Raw genomic sequence first — 6,420 nt, forward strand, 5'->3', positions numbered from 1 at the left:
GGGCCTGCTTGGTGGGGTTCCTGGTGTTTGGGGGGGGTTGGGTGGTCTTGGAGCATCGCTGGGTATGGATAGTTTTGATTGCAAGTGGTTTGAAGAAAATCCATGGTGGCAAAGGGGAGTTAGGGCCCAGCTGCAGAGCGCGCACGGAGTGATTTGGGAATGAGGCCTAAATTATTCTGTCTCACTTTTTCCGGTTTTGCTTTTTGGCTGTTTGGGGGTGTTAAACTTGGTTTTGCCTGGGTTGACGGGTCTGGGGGCATTGCTGGGAAGGTCTAATACCAGATAAAAGTGTTTTGGAGAAAATCCATGGTGAAAAAGTTTTTCCCTTTGCAGAGTTTTTGCTCATTTTCGTTTTTTCGGGGGCCTGCTTGGGGGGCTCCTGGTGTTTTGGGGGTTGGGGGGTCTTGGAACATCGCTGGGTATGGATAGTTTTGATTGCAAGTGGTTTGAAGAAAATCCATGGTGGCAAAGGGGAGTTAGGGCCTAGCTGCAGAGCGCGCACGGAGTGATTTGGGAATGAGGCCTAAATTATTCTAAGTCTCACTTTTTCCGGTTTTGCTTTTTGGCTATTTGGGGGTGTTAAACTTGTTTTCGCCTGGGTTGACGGGTCTAGGGGCATTGCTGGGAAGGTCTAATACCGGATAAAAGGGTTTTGGAGAAAATCCATGGTGAAAAAGTTTTTCACTTTGCAGAGTTTTTTCTCACTATTGTGTTTTTGGGGGCTTGCTTTTGGGGGTTCCTGGTGTTTCGGGGGGTCTTGGAACATCGCTGGGTATGGATAGTTTTGATTGCAAGTGGTTTGAAGAAAATCCATGGGGGCAAAGGGGAGTTAGAGCCTAGTTGCAGAGCGCGCACAGAGTGATTTGGGAATGAGGCCTAAATTATTCTGTCTCACTTTTTCTGGTTTTGCTTTTTGGCTGTTTGGGGGTGTTAAACTTGTTTTTGCCTTGGTTGACGGGTCTGGGGCATTGCTGGGAAGGTCTAATACTGGATAAAAGTGTTTTTGGAGAAAATCCATGGTTAAAATGTTTTCTCTTTGCAGAGTTTTCGCTCACTTTTGTGTTTTCGGGGGCCTGCTTTTGGGGGTTCCCTGTGTTTGATTGGGGGCTGGGGGGTCTTGGAGCATCTCTGGATATGGATAGTTTTGATTGCAAGTGGTTTGAAGACAATCCATGCTGGCAAAGGGGAGTTAGAGCCTAGCTACAGAGCGCGCACGGAGTGATTTGGGAATGAGGCCTAAATTATTCTAAGTCTCACTTTTTCCGGTTTTGCTTTTTGGCTGTTTGGGGGTGTTAAACTTGTTTTCGGCTGGGTTGACGGGTCTGGGGGCATTGCTGGGAAGGTCTAATACCGGATAAAAGTGTTTTGGGGAAAATCCATGGTGAAAAAGTTTTTCACTTTGCAGAGTTTTTTCTCACTGTTGTGTTTTTGGGGGCTTGCTTTTGGGGGTTCCTGGTGTTTGGGGGGGGTCTTTGACATCGCTGGGTATGGATAGATTTGATTGCAAGTGGTTTGAAGAAAATCCATGGGGGCAAAGGGGAGTTAGAGCCTAGCTGCAGAGCGCGCACGGAGTGATTTGGGAATGAGGCCTAAATTATTCTGTCTCCCTTTTTCAGGTTTTGCTTTTTGGCTGTGTGGGGGTGTTAAACTTGTTTTTGCCTTGGTTGACGGGTCTGGGGGCATTGCTGGGATGGTCTAATACTGGATAAAAGTGTTTTTGGAGAAAATCCATGGTTAAAATTTTTTCTCTTTGCAGAGTTTTCGCTCACTTTTGTGTTTTCGGGGGCCTGCTTTTGGGGGTTCCTGGTGTTTGATTGGGGGCTGGGGAGTCTTGGAGCATCGCTGGGTATGGATAGTTTTGCTTGCAAGTGGTTTGAAGACAATCCATGCTGGCAAAGGGGAGTTAGAGCCTAGATACAGAGCGCGCACAGAGTGATTTGGGAATGAGGCCTAAATTATTCTAAGTCTCACTTTTTCCGGTTTTGATTTTTGGCTGTTTGGGGGTGTTAAACTTGTTTTCGCCTGGGTGGACGGGTCTGGGGGCATTGCTGGGAAGGTCTAATACCGGATAAAAGTGTTTCGGAGAAAATCCATGGTGAAAAAACTTTTCACTTTGCAGAGTTTTCGCTCACTTTCATGTTTTCCGGGGCCTGCTTGGGTGTTCCTGGTGTTTGGGGGGGATTTGGGGGGTTTGGGGGTTTTGGGGCATCGCTGGGTATGGATAGTTTTGATTGCAAGTGGTTTGAAGAAAATCCATGGTGGCAAAGGGGAGTTAGGGCCTAGCTGCAGAGCGCGCACGGAGTGATTTGGGAATGAGGCCTAAATTATTCTAAGTCTCACTTTTTCCGGTTTTGCTTTTTGGCTGTTTGGAGGTGTTAAACTTGTTTTCACCTTGGTTGACGGGTCTGTGGTCATTGCTGGGAAGGTCTAATACCGGATAAAAGTGTTTTGGAGAAAATCCATTGTAAAAAAGTTTTGCACTTTGCAGAGTTTTCGCTCACTTTCGTGTTTTCGGGGGCCTGCTTTTGGGGGTTCCTGGTGTTTGGGGGGGGGTCTTGGAGCATCGCTGGGTATGGATAGTTTTGATTGCAAGTGCTTTGAAGAAAATCTATGGTGGCAAAGGGGAGTTAGGGTCTACTTGCAGAGCGCGCACAGAGTGATTTGGAAATGAGGCCTAAATTATTCTGTCTCACTTTTTCCGGTTTTGCTTTTTTGCTGTTTGGGGGTGTTAAACTTGCTTTCGCCTTGGTTGACGGGTCTGGGGGTATTGCTGGGAAGGTCTAATACCGGATATAAGTGTTTTTGGAGAAAATCCATGGTTAAAAAGTTTTTCACTTTGCAAAGTTTTTGATCACTTTTGTGTTTTCGGGGGCCTGCTTTTGGGGGTTGCTGGTGTTTGATTGGGGGCTGGGGGGGTCTTGGAGCATCGCTGGGTATGGATAGATTTGATTGCAAGGGGTTTGAAGACAATCCATGGTGGCAAAGGGGAGTTAGAACCTAGATGCAGAGCGCACTTGGAGTGATTTGGGAATGAGGCCTAAATTATTCTAAGTCTCACTTTTTCCGGTTTTGCTTTTTGGCGGTTTGGGGGTGTTAACTTGTTTTCGCCTTGGTTGACGGGTCTGGGGGCATTGCTGGGAAGGTCTAATACCGGATAAAAGGGTTTTGGAGAAAATCCATGGTGAAAAAGTTTTTCACTTTGCAGAGTTTTTTCTCACTATTGTGTTTTTGGGGGCTTGCTTTTGGGGGTTCCTGGTGTTTCGGGGGGTCTTGGAACATCGCTGGGTATGGATAGTTTTGATTGCAAGTGGTTTGAAGAAAATCCATTGTGGCAAAGGGGAGTTAGGGCCTAGCTGCAGAGCGCGCACGGAGTGATTTGGGAATGAGGCCTAAATTATTCTAAGTCTCACTTTTTCTGGTTTTGCTTTTTGGCTGTTTGGGGGTGGTAAACTTGTTTTCACCTTGGTTGACGGGTCTGGGGGCATTGCTGGGAAGGTCTAATACCGGATAAAAGTGTTTTGGAGAAAATCCATTGTTAAAAAGTTTTTCACTTTGCAGAGTTTTCGCTCACTTTTGTGTTTTCGGGGGCCTGCTTTTGGGGGTTCCTGGTGTTTGATTGGGGGCTGGGGAGTCTTGGCGCATCGCTGGGTATGGATAGTTTTGCTTGCAAGTGGTTTGAAGACAATCCATGCTGGCAAAGAGGAGTTAGAGCCTAGCTACAGAGCGCGCACAGAGTGATTTGGGAATGAGGCCTAAATTATTCTAAGTCTCACTTTTTCCGGTTTTGATTTTTGGCTGTTTGGGGGTGTTAAACTTGTTTTCGCCTGGGTTGACGGGTCTGGGGGCATTGCTGGGAAGGTCTAATACCGGATAAAAGTGTTTCGGAGAAAATCCATGGTGAAAACGTTTCACTTTGCAGAGTTTTCGCTCACTTTCATGTTTTCCGGGGCCTGCTTGGGTGTTCCTGGTGTTTGGGGGAATTTGGGGGGTTTGGGGGTCTTGGGGCATCGCTGGGTATGGATAGTTTTGATTGCAAGTGGTTTGAAGAAAATCCATGGTGGCAAAGGGGAGTTAGGGCCTAGCTGCAGAGCGCGCACGGAGTGATTTGGGAATGAGGCCTAAATTATTCTAAGTCTCACTTTTTCCGGTTTTGCTTTTTGGCTGTTTGGAGGTGGTAAACTTGTTTTCACCTTGGTTGACGGGTATGGGGTCATTGCTGGGAAGGTCTAATACCGGATAAAAGTGTTTTGGAGAAAATCCATTGTAAAAAAGTTTTTCACTTTGCAGAGTTTTCGCTCACTTTCGTGTTTTCGGGGGCCTGCTTTTGGGGGTTCCTGGTGTTTGGGGGGGGGTCTTGGAGCATCGCTGGGTATGGATAGTTTTGATTGCAAGTGGTTTGAAGAAAATCTATGGTGGCAAAGGGGAGTTAGGGTCTACTTGCAGAGCGCGCACAGAGTGATTTGGAAATGAGGCCTAAATTATTCTGTCTCACTTTTTCCGGTTTTGCTTTTTTGCTGTTTGGGGGTGTTAAACTTGCTTTCGCCTTGGTTGACGGATCTGGGGGTATTGCTGGGAAGGTCTAATACCGGATATAAGTGTTTTTGGAGAAAATCCATGGTTAAAAAGTTTTTCACTTTGCAGAGTTTTTGATCACTTTTGTGTTTTCGGGGGCCTGCTTTTGGGGGTTGCTGGTGTTTGATTGGGGGCTGGGGGGGTCTTGGAGCATTGCTGGGTATGGATAGATTTGATTGCAAGGGGTTTGAAGACAATCCATGGTGGCAAAGGGGAGTTAGAACCTAGATGCAGAGCGCACTTGGAGTGATTTGGGAATGAGGCCTAAATTATTCTAAGTCTCACTTTTTCCGGTTTTGCTTTTTGGCGGTTTGGGGGTGTTAACTTGTTTTCGCCTTGGTTGACGGGTCTGGGGGCATTGCTGGGACGGTCTAATACTGGATAAAAGTGTTTTTTGAGAAAATCCATGGTTAAAATGTTTTCACTCTGCAGAGTTTTCGCTCACTTTTGTGTTTTTGGGGGCCTGCTTGGTGGGGTTCCTGGTGTTTGGGGGGGGTTGGGTGGTCTTGGAGCATCGCTGGGTATGGATAGTTTTGATTGCAAGTGGTTTGAAGAAAATCCATGGTGGCAAAGGGGAGTTAGGGCCCAGCTGCAGAGCGCGCACGGAGTGATTTGGGAATGAGGCCTAAATTATTCTGTCTCACTTTTTCCGGTTTTGCTTTTTGGCTGTTTGGGGGTGTTAAACTTGGTTTTGCCTGGGTTGACGGGTCTGGGGGCATTGCTGGGAAGGTCTAATACCAGATAAAAGTGTTTTGGAGAAAATCCATGGTGAAAAAGTTTTTCCCTTTGCAGAGTTTTTGCTCACTTTCGTTTTTTCGGGGGCCTGCTTGGGGGGCTCCTGGTGTTTTGGGGGTTGGGGGGTCTTGGAACATCGCTGGGTATGGATAGTTTTGATTGCAAGTGGTTTGAAGAAAATCCATGGTGGCAAAGGGGAGTTAGGGCCTAGCTGCAGAGCGCGCACGGAGTGATTTGGGAATGAGGCCTAAATTATTCTAAGTCTCACTTTTTCCGGTTTTGCTTTTTGGCTATTTGGGGGTGTTAAACTTGTTTTCGCCTGGGTTGACGGGTCTAGGGGCATTGCTGGGAAGGTCTAATACCGGATAAAAGGGTTTTGGAGAAAATCCATGGTGAAAAAGTTTTTCACTTTGCAGAGTTTTTTCTCACTATTGTGTTTTTGGGGGCTTGCTTTTGGGGGTTCCTGGTGTTTCGGGGGGTCTTGGAACATCGCTGGGTATGGATAGTTTTGATTGCAAGTGGTTTGAAGAAAATCCATGGGGGCAAAGGGGAGTTAGAGCCTAGTTGCAGAGCGCGCACAGAGTGATTTGGGAATGAGGCCTAAATTATTCTGTCTCACTTTTTCTGGTTTTGCTGTTTGGCTGTTTGGGGGTGTTAAACTTGTTTTTGCCTTGGTTGACGGGTCTGGGGGCATTGCTGGGAAGGTCTAATACTGGATAAAAGTGTTTTTGGAGAAAATCCATGGTTAAAATGTTTTCTCTTTGCAGAGTTTTCGCTTACTTTTGTGTTTTCGGGGGCCTGCTTTTGGGGGTTCCCTGTGTTTGATTGGGGGCTGGGGGGTCTTGGAGCATCTCTGGATATGGATAGTTTTGATTGCAAGTGGTTTGAAGACAATCCATGCTGGCAAAGGGGAGTTAGAGCCTAGCTACAGAGCGCGCACGGAGTGATTTGGGAATGAGGCCTAAATTATTCTAAGTCTCACTTTTTCCGGTTTTGCTTTTTGGCTGTTTGGGGGTGTTAAACTTGTTTTCGCCTGGGTTGACGGGTCTGGGGGCATTGCTGGGAAGGTCTAATACCGGATAAAAGTGTTTTGGAGAAAATCCATGGTGAAAA

The sequence above is a fragment of the Lissotriton vulgaris genome, unplaced genomic scaffold, assembly GCF_964263255.1.
Source record: "Lissotriton vulgaris unplaced genomic scaffold, aLisVul1.2 SCAFFOLD_551, whole genome shotgun sequence".
Classification (NCBI taxonomy): domain Eukaryota; kingdom Metazoa; phylum Chordata; class Amphibia; order Caudata; family Salamandridae; genus Lissotriton; species Lissotriton vulgaris.